This window comes from Dipteris shenzhenensis, chromosome 17, assembly GCF_047967505.1.
Source record: "Dipteris shenzhenensis isolate YYH24624 ecotype China chromosome 17, Dip_SZ_1.0, whole genome shotgun sequence".
NCBI lineage: Eukaryota > Viridiplantae > Streptophyta > Polypodiopsida > Gleicheniales > Dipteridaceae > Dipteris > Dipteris shenzhenensis.
This window is the reverse complement of record NC_141612.1, coordinates 55,908,291-55,927,394: the sequence shown is the minus strand read 5'-3', so window position 1 is coordinate 55,927,394 and position 19,104 is coordinate 55,908,291. Positions and strand designations below refer to the sequence as shown.

The window sequence follows — 19,104 nt, the reverse complement described above, 5'->3', positions numbered from 1 at the left end:
TAACCAACAAGTTTGATACCATAGTAAATAATATGGAGCTATAACCCACTCACACACCATAAACATGAGAGAGGGTGGGGTTAGAGGGGTAGATAGGCACAACTGAGACTTCCAATTCATGTCTTAGTGCATCATTTCACATACACATATACAATGATGTTGAGCTTGTACCCTGAACAAGTGCATGTGTAGGTATGCAACCACATGTGACCAAGCATGCATGTTTATGTTATTAAGACAAAATTGGCATTCCTTCTTGCAAACGTCTATATGCAGATGCCTAACACATTAAGAAATTGAAACAAGATCAACTGATCAATTGAAGTGGGCAATGCCTAAAGACAGCCCAATCAATCACTTGTAGAGCTTTCGTCCCTCCTCTTTTGGCTTGAAGTTGCACAAAACAAGGATTGGGAATAGATATGGAGCAAGCCCCTCAGCCCTAGATAAAAATAAATAAAGCTAAATGGGATCGATAACAAGCGGGGCATAAAAAGGATGTCTGGTGTATGTGCATTTGCGTGGGAGTGTGCATGTGCCTACACATGGGGCCACCCAAGAAAGTGGTTCTAGTGGTGGTGGGGGGTTCCCTTTTTGGAAGGGGGGGGGGGAGTTTAGAGAGAGAGAGAGAGAGATATGAAAATCAGTATGGGCACCATAGGTTGAAGACAAGGCAGCAACACAAGGTCATCCCAAGAAGATTTTTTTTAAAATTCCCAACATTACTAAGGTCAAAATCACATAACATTGTAATCTATGACATAAAGAAGAAAATTAGCTGATCCTTGGTACTGATTGTATGATACAGAGAAATACTTATATTGTGATAGCAGCAATCCTGATCAATATCTTTATCAAGTACCTCATTTTATCAATAAAAGAGTTTGATTGAGCCATCCATATAATGCCCTGCCATGAGATCCAAGTGGTCAATAGTACAGTTCATTTGAAGTTGCGGTCATTTAAAATGGCAAGTGCACCCAAAATCATTTTTCTACCAAAAAAGATCGTTTTCCTGTATAAGAAAGCCACAAAATCTTGAACAGCTTTAAGATTCTGTAGCATTGAGAAAGAAAAGAGTTGCTAAAAGCTTGAAGACCTTGGACGATCTTTCTGCTATCACCCTGTTGTGTTTCATGAAAGCACTAGCACCAGAAATCATAATAAGCAGAAAAAGAATAAGTCACAAGGCCATTCAATGTCGTCTTTTTTTTTTCCCCCAGATCATGTTCTTCTTTTCAATATAAGCCACTTCTCTCTAGAACAGGAAAGGTTGGTATGCTATGGCCAAAAAACTGTATACTTAGATTGCAAACACAAAGGACGTAATCTCAAGCGCAAACTTTATAGCAAAGATTGCAGTAGAATATATGTTCATTGGATTATGCAAAAAGTATGGCAACCTACCCAATGATTTTGAAGGTTGGGAAAGTAGTGCAGAGGGTGCCCCTCAAGTCTGGCTGCCTCTGGCACCACGCGCCAACATCAGTCTTTGTCTGCCTGACAGCAATTGTCTACTATTTTAAGCACTTATCACCTTTATTCATTTGCAAGCTCTACCCTCATGTCCAAGTCCTAGGGACTTGTAATGAGAGCAGCAATAGTTAAGACTCCTGTGGTTTCCCACAGGAACTATTGCAAGGCCACCAACTATCTAGGCAACCATTGGCTTTCACGCACATCAAACAATCATGGAGGCATTACCCTTACATGGTACAACCATTACATTGCTTAGATATAGGTCCACTCCTGCCTTCAGTGTGTTTTCTCTCTCCTGTCAGCTAGCAATATCCACAAAACTAAGTTAATAGTCATTGCACCCTGATTACCTAATCAGTAATATGTGTGCTGATCAGGGTTCCTTCATTTTTGTTTGTTTTCTCCTTTATTTACATTTCACTAACCTTGATAGGCGCTTTCTCATTGCGTGCATGTCGCATACCCCCCCAAACACCCCCCCCTTGTGCGCATGTCGCATACCCTCCCCAAAACACCCCCCAATTGCATGCATGTCGCGTACCCCCCCCACCATGTCCCCCATGTCGTGTACACCCCCATGTCCACCACCCCCCTTGCGTGCATGTCGCGTACCCCAACACTCCCCTCCCCTTGCGTGCATGTCTCGTACCCCACCTTTGCGGGTCTCATACCCCACCTTTGCGGGCGTGTCGCGTACCCCCCATGTCTCCCCCCCTTGCGCGCATGTCGTGTACCCCCCCTGTCCCCCCCCACCCCCCCTGCACGCATGTCGTGTACCCCCCCTACGCGCATGTCGTGTACCCCCCCTTCCCCAAACCCCCCACCTTGCGCGTATGTCGCACACCCCCCCTTTTGCACGCATGTCGCGTACCCCATGCCCTCCCCCCCCCCCCCCCCTTTTGCACGCATGTCGCGTATGCCCCACCTCCCCATGCCAGCCCCCCCCCCTTGCGAGCATGTCGCGTACCCCCCCCCCCCCCCCTTTCCCCAAACCCCCCACCTTGCTCGCATGTCGTGCACCCCCCCTTTTGCGCGCATGTCGCGTACCCCCATGCCCCCCCTCCCTCCCTTTGACACACCCCCCCCCCCTTTTGTGTGCATGTCGCGTACGCCCCACCCCCCCATGCCACCCCCTCCCCCCCCTTGCGTGCATGTCGATGACAACTAGGCATCCACACCATTTTGCACATGAATTTATATCTTCACATGGAGACTTTGTGAAATGTCACTGACCCACCTGTGAAGTAGACAACTGTAGGAAGGGTTACCTGGAGCGCCTTGGTGCAACCCTGTCTGAAGCAGTTTCTGCATCAGGGTTTGGAGCAGCAGGGCTGCGACTGTTTGGCAGCATGTCTGTGTGGCAGCAGGGCTGCAGGACAGCAAGTAGACTACACTGCCAGGGCCTATTTACAGGCTTGGCAGTAGGTAAAGTCCACCAGCAGCAGGTCTGCAGGTGGGTTGGCAGACCTGAGTCTGTGTCTGCAAACACCCAGTCGGGTTATTTACAGACTGGGTCTGCCATTGTCAAGGGCTCTAGCCCCTTCTCCTCCCCTGTGTAAAGGCAGAGTCTTGGCACACTCCATCAAAAAACACTGAAGTTTTATCAGCAGGCAGCCTGGACTGAGGAGTATGTAGAGCTTTGTCTTCTGTGAGATCTCAGCCGTACAATCTTTTCTGATTGCGTTTTCACCCAGCACCTTTGCTGGAAGTGTACAGCTCTCTTGTGAGCAGTGTTTCCCACGTTTATTAAAGCCCAAGTTCTTTCTCTCCCTTCTGGGTAAGTGCATCTACTGTTGGCACATTGGCCCCCAAGCCTCATGGCATGTAATCGACTAATTGAAATAATGACCATTGGAGGCTAAATGCCTCATATAAGCGCTGCCTTCCATGTGTAAATGAGGACATTAGTCCCACATACATTGCTGTAAATTGATGATCCTTGGATATATTGGCTGTTGAAGAACCTCCTCGTATTTATAGGCCACTGCCACTTGGCAGTACAGTCTACATGGTACAGTAGATACAGTACTAGTTGGCAGTGGTGTTGAGGAGGTATTGCATGGCTCTGGGCCAAAGGTGTGGGACCCTTTGTATGCGGTGCTCGCTCTGCTGACACGCAGGCCCTCTAGGTCACGGACATCTAAAGTGTTAGGAAAGAGTTTCCTAGATTCATCTGCTGCATAAGAGGTTCAAGCAATTAGGCCCTATTTCTAACATAGTATTAGAGCCATCTGAAACCGGCCTTCAGTTTCCTACAGGGCATTAAACCATAACTATCATTGCATATTCATTATTCACAGCCACATTGCATCATTTCCAGCCACTTAACTTTAAACAATACCACTTAGAAACAATTTGAGAAATAACTGGATGGAGGCTAGTGTGCCCCTGCTCAATGAAACCGAGTACAAGACACCACACTGGCCCCAAACACTTGGCGCCCCTTCCGGTATTTATTCATTTCTTTAGGAATGAAATTTGTACATACAACAAGGGCTCACCATTTGTGCTCTGTCCCACAAGGAATTCCATTGTCCAAGCCAAACTTTGGCTACAACCTACATTCCATCCTAGTACACACACTAGTGCCCAAGTGCCAAGGCAAGGCGAAGGCATTCACCATTGTCCATGACCAACTATAAAGGTGTCCAAGCATCCAACTTGCTCAACAGGTCCGGCAATCCCACGGGCCACAACCCACTGACCAGCCTCTCAGGGTGACCAAGCATCAACACAGATCTCAAACTGAACAAGTGACCTCAATACAAGAAGCAAATCCACACACTGCCCCTTTGACTCCAATCTGGTTACACCCTCAATGACTGGGTGCCTATTCACTGCCTGAATGGCCAAGAGGGGGCTTCAAGCAACAAATGGAGCAACAACAAGCTTCCAAAATGACCAAATGCAATCAAAATGAAAGGGACAGTGACAAGAGAACTCAAACCAGCTTCAAATGTCTTCAATCTAGCTCCAGATAGTTCCAAATCAGCTCCAAGTAGCTCCAATCCAGTCCAGAACACCTCCAGGGGCAGCAGATCCAGCAAGCAAGAGGCAATAGGAGGAATTCGCAGCTTGGAGAGGGGAAGGAAGAGAGAGAATGGGCTGGAATCAGAGAGAGAAAGAGACCAAGATGATCACGGGCAGGAGAGAGGAGCTGAGTAGGCTGTACGATAGGAAAAAGGGGGCATCCAACAACGTTGAAGGTATCTCGAGATGCCAGCAGAAGGAAACAGCCATACAGCCACCAAAATCACCCGTATCAGCAGGAAATTAATCCGTACAGCAGCAAAGAGGATTCCGTACAGTGTGCCTTGGATCCCATGCAGCAGTCCGTACCACAGCAATAAATGCAGCAAAGAGGATTCCGTACAGTCCGCCTTGGATCCCATGCAACAGTCCGTACCACAGCAATAAATGCTTCCGTACAGCCGTACGGAAGCTTTGGAAGAAAAACCTTAGAGAAAAAATTTGAAAGTAAATCGTTTTTCGGGATGCGTGAACATGAGAGCCAACCATCAATATGTCAATTCCGTACGTTTATGCTTGGGAGAAGGGTAAAGGAAGGGTAGGCTTGTATGGGGAATTGCCACTTGTCTAACCCGTCCAAACCAATGGAACATTGGTTTGCTCCACATTAAAGTCTAACCCCTAAAACCAATGACAACATTGGGTTTCCTTGGGCCCAACTTTATGACCCCTCTAAACCTTGCCTTGCCCCTCGCACTTTAGGCCTAGTGTGTGCACCTAGGGATTGAACCCATTCCTAGGGACTTCTAGGAATTGCCGCTTCCCCTGGGCTAGTCCCCTAAGCCAAAGTTAGTCATAGTTTATAAATTCATGTCCCCATGACATACCCTACTCTTAAAACAACAAACTATTCAGTTTTCTGTTATAAACATAAACGACCAGCAATGATGATATGGTCTAGGAGAGCGCGCGAGTCCATCCATATATCAATGCATCATCCGTGTGGGGTGACTAGTACACTCATCATAGAAGTCCCATAGTAGATGTATTGTCAGCAACAAGCAGTACCTCGAGTGAGACATACAGTGTCACCAAGCACAACTGAGTGGCCTACACCACTCTGAGTGAAATCTGCTAGTTCACTCTTCTCCAATAACTTGAACCACACACACATGGGAATATTGGATCCTAGGAACATAGATCCCGGTACTCGATATCCTTTCAGACTTGCATCACCGCAAGCTGAATTGGTTCATCCAATCTATGCTACACTTCGATTCGATCCTTGCCTCATGGTTCAAATCAAACCCAACCTGCTATAAACATAAACGACCAGCAATGATGATATGGTCTACGAGAGCCCGCGAGTCCATCCATATATCAATGCATCATCCGTGTGGGGTGACAAGTACACTCATCATAGAAGTCCCATAGTAGATGTTGTCACGGGGGCGTGAAATTCTAAGTACTTTAATGTACTACAAGACCGTGACAACTTTGGTTTTAAAAGTCCAAGCATGGGCTTAATAATGTGTAATTAAACGCGGCATGGTGCCTAGCACATAAGCGTAATTAATCCCTAGGCCCAAAGGCCTTCTAAGGAATTAAAAGAGTGGTTGTTGGAAAATGATGATGTGGCATTTTTAATGGGCCCCCCTAGAGGGCCATGTACCTTCAGTGGCCCCCCTAGAGTTCCAGGTGGCTCTAGTGCCTTCTACATGCTCCTTTGCCATTCCTGGACCTTCTTGGGCCTTCTAAACTTCACATGTGTGATTTTCTCTCTCATCTTCTCCCTTTGTTGATATTTTGGACTGGTTTTTCAGCCTCCTTCAGCTGAATTCCGTTTTTCTTCATAACTCCTCACCCGTTTGGATTCCTCGACTTCCGTTTGGCCCGATGGCTTCCCCTCTGCCTCCCCTTCGTAGTGATATGCTTTTCCCTCCGTGCGTTTGGTAGAACGGGCAGAGCTGAGCACTTCTTTTGCTGGTCAAATTTGCAAAAGTGGCTTTTTCTAGACTTTTTTGCTTCTACCGCCTCCTAGGCCTCTCCTCTTGCAAAGCTACAGCCTTCTATTGAATTTCAAGTGGTCCCACGCACTGGTTGACAGGTTTTTCTCAATTTTGGAGGACTTTCCGGCGATGAAACTTCTCCAAAACCTTCTCAATGCATTCCTCTCTGAAGCACGCTTCTTTTGAGGCCAAGAACTCCCATTTCTTCACGACAGAAGTGCTTCTTTTCGCATTTTTCAGTGGAATTCTTGCTGGTCGGCTCTTGTAAATGCTCTTTCTTCATGCCTTTGCACTCCTCTTTGGCTGAGAATGCAATTGGGCATTGGCTACTATGTCCTCTTGGCGATTGAGGACTTGGTTCGAGTTTTCAGAGCTTGGTAAGTTGTGATTTTGCTGCTGCAATTTCTTTTTGCCATAAGCTATTGGTTGGCCTCGTGTGCCACCTCTTTCTTGGCTCACAGGTGCCCAGGCAGTGCTACATGAGTCATTCTTTGGTTGGGTACTTTGTTGATTTTATTTTGGAGCTTTGAAAAGCTTTGTGAATGCCATCTGGAAACCACACAAAGAGAGTGCAGCTGGGGTGCAGTGTGATTGCATCTGGACAACCAATGGAATTGCACTCAGAAAAGAGAATGCCTTTGGGTTGAGTCTATGGGTTAAGTGCACTTATGTGATAGTGTTCTATGCTTGAAAGCCTTGCGAAGACTTAGTGAATTGGGGCTGCATGCTCAGAGTTGCAGGGAAGGTCTCCCAGATGCAACTTGTAATCATTTCACTGTGAAATATAAAGAAATACCGAAAGGGACGCCACGGTGTTTGGGGCCAATCGGGTGCACTTGTCTATGTTTGTTGAGCAGAGGCATTCTAGCCTCCATCCCTTTTTCAATGGTTTTGTTTGTGAACAAATGGGTAAATGCCAAATGGTGATCATGCAATGGTTAATGGTTGTGATATATGCTTTGTGAGCTGTAAATAAGTGCTGAAGTGAGTAAAGGTTTAGTTCCACTGCCCTATGAGTGATTAGAGGCCGGTTTCATTGGTTCCATTTCCGGGATACCACACACTCTTTCTCAAGAGGTGGGCCTCGGTAGTTTGGTGGAAGGATATCTTTGCTGCACTTTTTGACAGCTGAATATTACAACCATAAACATGGTGAGTACCCATGAGCAAGAGAGGTCCACAACTCCTCAAAGGAGAAGGCAGGAAAGCCTTAATGATCAAGCTAGTGTACAGCTGCAGGGAGCACAACAAATGCCTTATGAGCAGGCCACACATGAAGCTATAACTGAGCTCAACGGTGATACTAGTTCTAGCAGTGAGTCAGATGATGCTACTATGTTGAATGCACAGCTTGCAAGTGCAGTGACTGCTTTGACTCAACTGGCTAAAAATTTGGTTCAGATTGTGCAAACAAATGCCAAGAAGAAGAAGAAATCAACAAAGCACAAGCACGGAAAGAGTGAGTACACACATGCATCAGCTTCTCATGGCAGACCGCACACTCATGCATCAGTTTCCCATGAGGGACAGCCATCAAAAATGACTCAGAAAGTGACTTCCAAGAGAGAGGGATCACCCAAAAGAGCACTTGAGAAAGAGGTACAAAAAGTACAGCCAGTGCAACAGTATGAGCAGCCAGCACAAGGCTTTGGTTTGGGTACTTCTACTCCTCAAAATAATAATGTGCAGTCCATAAATGTGGCTCAACCACCTCAGCCATATTTGAGGCAGCAACCTGAATATTTTGGTACAGATTCTATCTTTGATGCTATGTTGATTCCACCGCCAATTGGGCATAGAAAGCAAGCCATGTATGACAATGTGGGAATGCAGCCAAGCATGCAAGCCACAGCATATGCTCCCATGCCTAATGTTCAGCCAAGCATGGCTCTCCCTAGTGAAGGGAATGCTGCAAATATACAGCCATCTTTCGGACAGCCAATATCAAATGTATATAAAGAATTTAAGGATGGTGGTTCTCATGTCAAGTTTGATACATATAATGGAGTACAAGACAGGTACAAAGCCCTCACATTCCTTCAACAGTTTGATGCTGCATTTCTTGGGGGTTTGTTTACAGAAGCATCCAAGCTGAGGAAGGTCGCCACATTTTTTAAAGGCAATGCACTTAAGTGGTACACCAACCTTATGCTTCATGGAGATGCACCTGCTACTTGGCTGAAATTTAAGCAAGTGTTCTCTTCTACTTGGCTTACTTTTGAAGTTGAAGTACTTTCACACTGGCATGACTTGTCATACAAACTTAGCAAGAATCTTGATGATTACACCCAGAGGTTTTGGGATGTTTTGTTGCCATTGAGCTCTTACAAGCATGTTTCTTTGAAAGAGCAAATAGAGAGGTACTGTTGTGGATTGCCTAGTGAGCTACGTGATTATTGCATCAAAACCAAGGTGGGTTCTATGACTCAATTAATTGAGAATGCAAAGGCAGCATATGCATGGATGCAGAAGAAGAATTTGGGCTTTATGGACAGCAAGAAAGAAGACAACAAACGGGCTGTCAAACACCAGGATAAGGACATCAAATCTGAAAATAAAAATTATGGCAAATGACCGTTTCAAAAGGGGGGAAAAGCCCAATTCAAAGCTGGTCAAAGGCGTGGACAGCCTAATAAACAGCCCCGTACCAAGTTATCTGATGAAGAGAAAAAGTCACTCATGGAGCAAAACAAATGTTTTATATGCAAAGGAGAGGGACACCGCTCTTATGATTGCCCATTCAAAAAAAGAGACATGTCAGATGATGATAAGAATGGTGATAAACAGGCTGATCGGGAGGGCAAAAGGCCTAAACCTTCCGCACGACTTCTTCCAAATGTGATTGGGAGTTTGCCACATGCACATGATGAAGAAGAAACGAAAAAGACTGAGATGTGCAGAGCATGGGGAAAAATCAGAAATCAGAATTGTTTGTTTTTCTTTGATTCTGGGGCAAAGGCGAATTTCATAACTCCTGATATGGCAGGAAGGCTTGGCATCAAGCCTGAGGAAATGGGGCCATCCGGCATGTGTGATATGGCCAACCCTAAACTCAACACACCTGTCACTCCTATCATTGGCAAGTTGAGGATGCATATCCAGGGATATCAGGATGCAGAGGACTTCTACATTATGCCTTTGCCAGAGTGTGATGCTTTGCTTGGGATGCCTTGGATGTACAGGGTGGGGGCTGATGTGCAGATGAGAAACAAGAAGATTTCTTTAACTCATAGAGGCAAAAATCATGTACTTGATGTAAAGTTGAATGGGGAGTCCATCCCTGTAGTTTCAGCTTCTTGTATTTCCAATGTAATAAAGCCTCATATTTTAGCGTACTTGATTTTTGTCAAAGAGGACAGCCAACCAGTTCAGGAAGGCTCTACTCTTTCTGCTTTAGATAGAGAAAGGGCTGCTTTTATTTCATATTTTCAGGATTGTTTCTCAAATGCACTTCCTCAAGAATTACCTCCCTAGAGGCCCGAGGATCATCAAATTGATATAATTCCAAGAAGCTCACCGCCTAATATACCTCCCTATCATGTCAGTAAGGCACAACAGGAAGATATAATGTCACAAGTGAAGGAACTCTTGGAAAAGGAATTAATACAGCCAAGTAATTCTCCTTACTGTTCCCCTGTGTTGCTTGTGCAAAAGAAGGATGGCAGTTGGAGAATGTGTATTGATTATAGGGCTTTGAATAAAGTCACCGTTTTCCAATTCCACGCATTGATGATATATTGGATCGGTTGGAAGGTTCCTCAATGTTCAGTCGTATTGACCTTAAAAGTGGATACCATCAGATAAGGATACGGCCTGAAGATGTCTACAAGACTGCCTTCCGCACTTCATTTGGCTTATATGAGTTCCTTGTGATGCCTTTTGATTTGACTAATGCACCTGCCACTTTCAATAGAATGATGGACAGAATTTTTAGAGCACACGGAAAGTTTGTGGATACTTTCTTCGATGACATCATTGTGTTCTCTAAAAATGAGCAGGAGCACAAGAAACACCTCACTATTGTGTTTCAAGAGTTGAAAAGACACAAGCTATTAATAAACACCAAGAAAAGTGAGTTCTTTATGCATGAGATTCATTTTCTCGGTCATATAGTGTCAAAGGATGGAGTCAAGATGGATCCTGCAAAAGTTGAGGCCATAAGGAGTTGGCCAATTTTGAAAAATCTGCATAAAGTCAGAAGCTTTCTTGGGTTGTGTTCATACTATCGGAGGTTTATAAAGTACTTTGCAGAAATTGCTTCTCCCTTGCATGCTTTACAAAAGAAAGCTGTACCGTTTCGGTGGGGACCAAAGGAAAATGCAGCTTTTGAAGAGCTGAAGCAAAAGTTGTGTTCTGAACCCGTTATTATCTTGCCAGATCTTGCAAAACCCTTTGCTGTAACTTGTGATGCATGTGGGAACAGCATAGGAGGCACTTTGATGCAGGATGGCAGAGTGGTTGCATATGAGAGTAGAGTTCTCAAAGATGCTGAATTGTACTTGCAGACATACGAGAAGGAAATGTTAGCAGTGATACATGCTTTGACCACATGGAAACATTACCTTCTTGGAGCTGATTTTTATGTGCAGACAGATCATCAGTCACTTAGATATTTTCTCACGCAGAGAAAATTATCTGAAAAGCACATGAGATGGACTAACTTCCTCTCAATGTTTCATTTTCAAATTGTACATGTGCCGGGTAACAAAAATGTCGTGGCTGATGCACTTTCCAGGAAACCATAGCCTGAAGCACTCTCCAAGAAACCTAGTGTTTCAGCAGTGAGCATTGCTTACAACAATGTGTTAGATGTGATGAAAGATCAATATGTTAATGATGCTGATTTTTCAACTATTTATGATCAGCTTTCTGATAGTCAAAGGCATGATCACCATATGTTGAAAGAGGGTTTCGTTTTGATGCATGGACGACTCTGTGTCATTGATCAGATGCGACAAAAAGTTATAATGGAAAGTCATGCTCCTCCATATGCAAGACATAGGGGAATTACAGCAACAATTACAACAGTGGAGCAATACTTTTATTGGCCATCTTTGAGGAAAGATGTGGAAGAATATGTGAGAACATGCATGGTTTGTTAGAAAGTAAAGTTTGACAGGCAGAAGGCACCTGGGTTGTTACACCCTTTGCCAATTCCGGATAGACCATATCTGCATAGCTATGGATTTTGTGTTTGATCTTCCACGTACTCCTACTGGACATGATGGATTGTGGACAATAATTTGCAAGTTTAGCAAACAAGCCCACTTTGTGCCAATAAGAAAGAAAATTACAGCAGATCAAATGGCCGAATTGTTTCTACAACATGTCTTCAAGTATCATGGGATGCCTGAGTCCATAATCAGTGATAGAGATCCAAGGATGACCAGCCTCTTTTGGAGAGGGCTGTTTGAAAATATGGGCACTACGCTGAATTTTTCGTCATCTTTTCACCCTCAGTCTAATGGACAATCGGAGCAAGAAAGCTCTACCATCTTGGATATGTTTAAATGCTATGTCTCAGACCACAAAAGCAAATGGGAGCATTATTTGCTTTTGCTGGAATATGCTTACAATAATACGGTACACACATCCACAGGTAAAGCACCTTTTGAAATAGTGGAAGGTGCCAAGAAGATACCTCCCATTTTGCATACAAAAGAGAAAATCTTCAAAGCTGATCGTTTTGTGGAAAGCCTAGAAGAGGCTTACAAGAAGATCAAATATGCCTTGCAAAGAAGTCAGGACAAGCAGAAAAGAGCAGCAGATAAGCACCGCAGGGAATTGGTATTCACAGAAGGTGATTGGGTTTTGCAGCGTTTTCAGAAGGCAAGGCTGAAAAATAAGTAAGGCAAGGAAAGGTTATACACAAAGCTGAACATGCGTTACTATGGTCCTTTCCAGGTTTCTGAAAAGATAAACGAGATAGCTTACAAGCTGAAGTTGCCTCCGCATTGGAAGATACATAATGCCTTTCATGTGAGCTTATTAAAGCAATATCATGGAGATATTCCCGAGGATTAACCTGATGAGGTGCAGCCTGAAGTGGAAGAACAGGATGAACTTCTGGTCCCAGAGCAGATTCTAGCACATAGAGATAGAAAGCTCAAGGGTAAAGTTATACGTCGCTACTCGGTAAATTTTCAAAATTACCCATCACTTGATGCGAAATGGATGGAGGAAGGTGAACTGGCAAATTCACCTGGGATATTGCAGCTTTACCTTGATGCTTTCCAATTAGAGCCGATTGCGGTCCGGGCTCCTACAGGTAGTTCAGCAGAGCGAGCGTCTGGAGCATTACCTGGTGCTCGAGAGGGGGATATGTGATCCTCGGCGATCAATAGTCAAGATGCATCAATATCATGAAGTCTCACAGTAGAAATATTGACAGCTCAGTATCTCGGATGAAATATATAGTGTCATCAAGCGACCTCATGAAATCACGGTGAGCCCGTCTGTACTGAGGGAGTGGAGGTGCTAGATTTTGAGCAGTGTATATGGATGGATGCATGCCTCTCCTAGCCATATTTTCACAGTCTCTGTATACTATAGCTGCGGCTTTCTTGTATACTCTTTTATGCTATATTTCATGCTCGCTCCTGTGTTTTGGGGCAGCAAACGGTGGTTTGTTGTTTCAAGAGAGGGGTATGTCACGGGGGCGTGAGATTCTAATTACTTTAATATACTACAAGACCGTGACAACTTTGGTTTTAAAAGTCCAAGCATGGGCTTAATAATGTGTAATTAAACGCAGCATGGTGCCTAGCACATAAGCGTAATTAATCCCTAGGCCCAAAGGCCTTTCAAGGAATTAAAAGAGTGGTTGTTGGAAAATGATGATGTGGCATTTTTAATGGGCCCCCCTAGAGTTCCAGGTGGCTCTAGTGCCTTCTACATGCTCCTTTGCCATTCCTGGACCTTCTTGGGCCTTCTAAACTTCACATGTGTGATTTTCTCTCTCATCTTCTCCCTTTGTTGAGATTTTAGACTGGTTTTTCAGCCTCCTTCAGCTGAATTCCGTTTTTCTTCATAACTCCTCACCCGTTTGGATTCCTCGCTGCCGTTTGGCCCGATGGCTTCCCCTCTGCCTCCCCTTCATAGTGATATGCTTTTCCCTCCGTGCGTTTGGTAGAACAGGCAGAGCTGAGCACTTCTTTTGCTGGTCAAATTTGCAAAAGTGGCTTTTTTTGGACCTTTTTGCTTCTACCGCCTCCTGGGCCTCTCCTCTTGCAAAGCTACAGCTTTCTGTTGAATTTCGAGTGGTCCCACGCGCTGGTTGACTGGTTTTTCTCAGTTTTGGAGGACTTTCCGGCGATGAAACTTCTCCAAAACCTTCTCAATGCATTCCTCTCTGAAGCACGCTTCTTTTGAGCCCAAGAACTCCCATTTCTTCGCGACAGAAGTGCTTCTTTTCGCATTTTTCAGTGGAATTCTTGCTAGTCGGCTCTTGTAAATGCTCTTTCTTCATGCCTTTGCACTCCTCTTTGGCTGAGGATGCAATTGGGCATTGGCTACTATGTCCTCTTGGCGATTGAGGACTTGGTTCCAGTTTTCAGGGCTTGGTAAGTTGTGATTTTGCTGCTGCAATTTCTTTATGCCATAAGCTATTGGTTGGCCTCGTGTGCCGCCTCTTTCTTGGCTCACAGGTGCCCAAGCAGTGCTACATGAGTCATTCTTTGGTTGGGTACTTTGTTGATTTTATTTTGGAGCTTTGAAAAGCTTTGTGAATGCCATCTGAAAACCACTCAAAGAGAGTGCAGCTGGGGTGCAGTGTGATTGCATCTGGACAACCAATGGAATTGCACTCGGAAAAGAGAATGCCTTTGGGTTGAGTCTATGGGTTAAGTGCACTTATGTGATGGTGTTCTATGCTTGAAAGCCTTGCGAGGGCTTACTGAATTAGGGCTACTTGCTCAGAGTTGCAGGGAAGGTCTCCCAGATGCAACTTGTAATCATTTCATTGTGAAATATAAAGAAATACCGAAAGGGGCGCCACGGTGTTTGGGGCCAATCGGGTGCACTTGTCTATGTTTGTTGAGCAGAGGCATTCTAGCCTCCATCCCTTTTTCAGTGGTTTTGTTTGTGAACAAATGGGTAAATGCCAAATGGTGATCATGCAATGGTTAATGGTTGTGATATATGCTTTGTGAGCTGTAAATAAGTGCTGAAGTGATTAAAGGTTTAGTTCCACTGCCCTCTGAGTGATTAGAGGCCGGTTTCAGATGTACTGTCTGCAACAAGCAGTACCTCGAGTGAGACATACAGTGTCACCAAGCACAACTGAGTGGCCTACACCACTTTGAGTGAAATATGCTAGTTCACTCTTCTCCAAAAACTTGAACCACACACACATGGGAATATTGGATCCTAGGAACATAGATCCCGGTACTCGATATCCTTTCAGATTTGCATCACCGCAAGCTGAATCGGTTCATCCAATCTATGCTACACTTGGATCCTTGCCTCATGGTTCAAATCAAACACAAACTAGCATGTACTAAATGGATTTACTGCTCGAGCCATGCTGGGCAACAAGAGCATCCAAAATAGGCATGTGATACATGGATTTCTGCTCTAGCCATGCCACACAACACGAGCAATCCAACACTGGCAAGGAATACTCAACCTGCAATTTATCATACAGCCTGGAAAGAGGAGACTCTCCATCTTGTACAAAAAGCAACAAAACTAGCAAGGAAAACCATCCTACAAACTACAATGCAAAACTAGTAGGGAATAACCATCCTGCAAATAACAATGCAGCCTATAAAGAGGAGACTCTCCAGTTTCTAGATGTTAGAATTATCCATACCAAAATTACTACTTCTTACCAAAGAAAAACAAATCTCCTAGCACGTGTGGCTGTCCTTTTTCGCTTCTTGCGCTCATGGTTGTTAAGATACTCGTGTCTTATGATAAGACACTTAAGACACCTTTAAACACTCTTGTTTTTATTGTGTGTGTGTGTGGTGGGTAGGGTGTCACAACAAACATTGATTTTGACTTAACCATGCTATCATTGATGGTGACTTTGCATCCAGTAGTGGGAGTGACCTCATTAGGATGAATCTTAAGAGCTTTGACTCTTGAGAGTTGAAAGTTTCTTTTCAATTAAACGTATTGAGATGCAGATTTCATTCATGTCACATGTGACTGATAGACTGTTGCCATGATATTTATGTTTATTGATATATGATGATTTGTATATAATCTATGTAGCCTTCTAGGTTCTTGTTAAGTTGTTTATCTGGATTTTTCAATATCAAGATTCAATTGTCAGTTTAAACCTTTAAAATTGTGAGTCGTGACTTGCAAGCTTTTCAAGCTCTTGAGTCGTGAGTCTTAACTTTAACTTTTAAGTCTAGAGTGACAAGTCTTGACTCTTAACTACATTGTATGAGTGCATTGTTACTTCTTACCTTGTTTAAGTGTAGCTTATTGTACTTCTAGAATCTAGCAACTAGCTAATGCTAGCAAGTTGTACACACTTGTATACATATATTAGTTAAATATTTATTATTATAACCACAATGACGTGTCTTACGTGTCTTATCTTTAAGACACTTTAGACACTCGTGTCTGAAGCGTGTCTGATGTGTCGTGTCTTAATGTGCCTTACAACCATGCTTGCGCTCCCATAGGTTGTTTCCGTTTACGATCAGGACAATCTATGGCCTGATGGCTCTCCTCTTTGCAAAGGAAACACTTTCCAGATTCAAATAGGGCTTGCTATTCCTCAAGAGACAATCTCTCTCTGGTACTGGGCTTACTATCAAGCCTCGGGTCCACATCAAACTTGACTTTGGTCGTCTTGGCAAATTTCCTTTTCGTGAAAGAGTCATCTTGCTACTTACCTTTGAACCCCAGAGTCATCCCTTGCATGAGAGCATAGGCTGTAGTAGAATTCTCAATCAGCTGAGACATGTTGGAGATCCTTGTCTTGGTGCAATAGTCACGAAGTTCCTTTGGCATCCCACAACAAAACTTTTCCACCTGCTCAGACAGTGATACAGTCCTATACGAACTGACTTAAGGCCTCCCAGAACTTTTTATTATACTCTTCGAGGTTCTTACATTTCACGGCATCTAGCTTATGCCATGGTGTCATTATATCCACTTCAAAAGTGGTGGTAAGCCAAGTAGATGAGAAAACTTGCTTGAACTCAACCCAAGTGTTAGGGGCTTTACCCTGCAAAAGCAAGTTGGTCCACCATTGGAGTGCATTACCCTTCAAGAAGGTGGCTGCCTTTCGAACTTTGGAAGACTCCGTGAAATGTCCAACGGAATAGGCAGCATCAAACTGTTGCACAAATGTCAAAGCCTTCAATCTGTTCTGCATCCCATTGAAGGTTTCAAACTTCACTGCTGCCCCTCCCTCCTTATAATCTTTCAGCTTGCCTTGTGGGGTAAGATTATCATAAACAGGGGGCTGTAAATATGGTGGAGGGATCGTGGATCCCATATTCTGAGCCATACTACCTGTGCCCATGGTGGGATTGACCATTCTAGGTCCCATTCCCTGCATCTGTGGCATATTCCAAGTGCTGCCCATCATTCCAGGCATCCCTGCCTGCATACCGGGCTGCATCCCTATGTTTGCATACATCATATTGGCATTTGCGGGGGGCATTCCTCCCACCATGTGCTGCTGGAAATCCTGCATTCTGGCCTGCATGCTGCCCACATAACCGCTTGGCATTCCAGTCCATTATGTGGGTTGTGCAAGCATTGCTTGGAAAACTGATCCCCCTCCAAAGTATCTTGGATGCATCATGGGCTGAGGGAGGACTTGCTGTCCTTGATTGACTGAATGAAATTTATTGGCATTACCCGCTACAAGGCTGACTGTGGGCATCTCTGGTGGCTGTTCACCACTGAAAGATACATGCCTGTGAGTCTTCTTCTGCTTCTTCTGAGCTGTCTTTTTGCTTCCAAGGGGAGCTTTACTACTAGGAGAAGCTTGCATAATCTCCATGAAAGTCTGTTGCAACTGTGACAGGGCTCCCACTGCACTTTGCATTCGCAACTGAAAAATGGCATTGGGCCTGCAAGTCCTCAGTGGCATGCTCAGAAGGAAAATGTTATCCAGGCGTGGACAGATCTTTACAATACATCTTTTTGCTTCCAAGGGGAGCTTTACTACTAGGAGAAGCTTGCATAATCTCCATGAAAGTCTGTTGCAACTGTGACAGGGCTCCCACTGCACTTTGCATTCGCAACTGAAAAATGGCATTGGGATCGTCCTGCGAGTCCTCAGTGGCATGCTCAGAAGGAAAATGTTATCCAGGCGTGAACAGATCTTTACAATACATCTAGGATCATATCCCTCCTGTGAGTCCTCAGTGGCATGCTCAGAAGGAAAATGTTATCCAGGCATGGACAGATCTTTACAATACATCTAGGATCATATCCCTCCAAAATCAATTGTTCACAAGGAAGATGGAGGAAGGGGATCAAGTACACGACCATCTCACGAAGGTGAACATTGGTGAAGGATTAGTTGGCGGCAATCAGTAACAAATCAACTCGAGCCAGCTAGCACTGCTAGTCCTTGGGATGCTTCCAAGAAGTTTCAAAGGCTTCATTACATTTGAAGAACTTGGCCCCTTGCAAGAAGAAGCCCGGGAGAGATTGTACGAGAACAACAACGACAAGGCATTTTTGGAAAAAGTAAAAGACAAGGGCAATACCAGCAAGGGTAAGTCCAAAGAAGAATCCAAGTATGATGTAGACAAGAAGAAGAAGAATTACGAGAAGTGTTTCTACTGTTTCTACTGTGAAAAAACTCAGTCACTTTGTGAAAGACTGCAGGAGAAAGAAAGCAAATCAGAAGAAGAGGGAGGCCAAGCCCAAGGAAGCGGCCAAGCCCGAATCAGCAAATGTGGCAATAGAAGAGTTGTTCTTAGTCATTAAACATTGTTCTGCACATGCCATGACTAAAAAAAAACAAGGCCGATATGTTAACGTGGAGCATCACGACACATGCCAAACAAGAAAAGTTGGTTCAAAGCCATGGAACTAGGACATCCAGATTCAAAGGTGATGGTGGGAGACAACCAAACGTGTCTTGTGAAGGGTATAGGGGGAGTATCCATTCATCACAGACTCGGGAAACAAGAAGGTAATCTCCGATGTACTTTACATTCCTTGTCTTTGCAAAACCTTACTTTCTATGAGTGAAATCACTAGGAATATGATGAATCAGGAGTTCAACAATCACTATGTCTTGGTCACATCAAAGGAGACTACGGAGATCATGGCTTGAGGACTTCAATTACGATGGTTTGTACTAGATCAATGCATTGGTAGTCCATGGTAACAAAGATAGCTCCATACTGTGGCATGAGAGGTTTGGTCATGTCAACTATGGTACATTGTCAGAGATGCACAAGGGGAGGATGGTGGATGGCCTTCCACCAATAGCACGTGCAGAAGGAGTCTGCAAAGCTTGCTTGGAGGGCAAGCAACATCGAGAAGGAGGTCACCTCTAGGGCCAAAAATCCACTAGAAATGGTTCACTCCAACATATGTGAACCATTGTCAACTCAGTTATTCGTAGGATCACATTATTATTTTACCTTCTTTGATGATTTAACCACACAATTTGGGTTTTCTACTTGGCTAAGAAGTCACAAGCTTTTGACAA

At 44.3% G+C, this 19,104-nt stretch overlaps 1 protein-coding gene across 1 annotated transcript in view; it reads right to left on the bottom strand.

Moving 5' to 3' along the window:
* Positions 1-689: 689 nt before the first annotated feature.
* Positions 690-19,104, bottom strand: part of LOC147892335 (stress-response A/B barrel domain-containing protein DABB1-like) — a 30,044-nt gene continuing 11,629 nt past the window's right edge. Inside the window, exon 2 of the mRNA XM_087388818.1 lies at positions 690-909. The gene's annotated coding sequence lies outside the window, so the exon portion shown is untranslated. The remainder of the gene's footprint in view (positions 910-19,104) is intronic.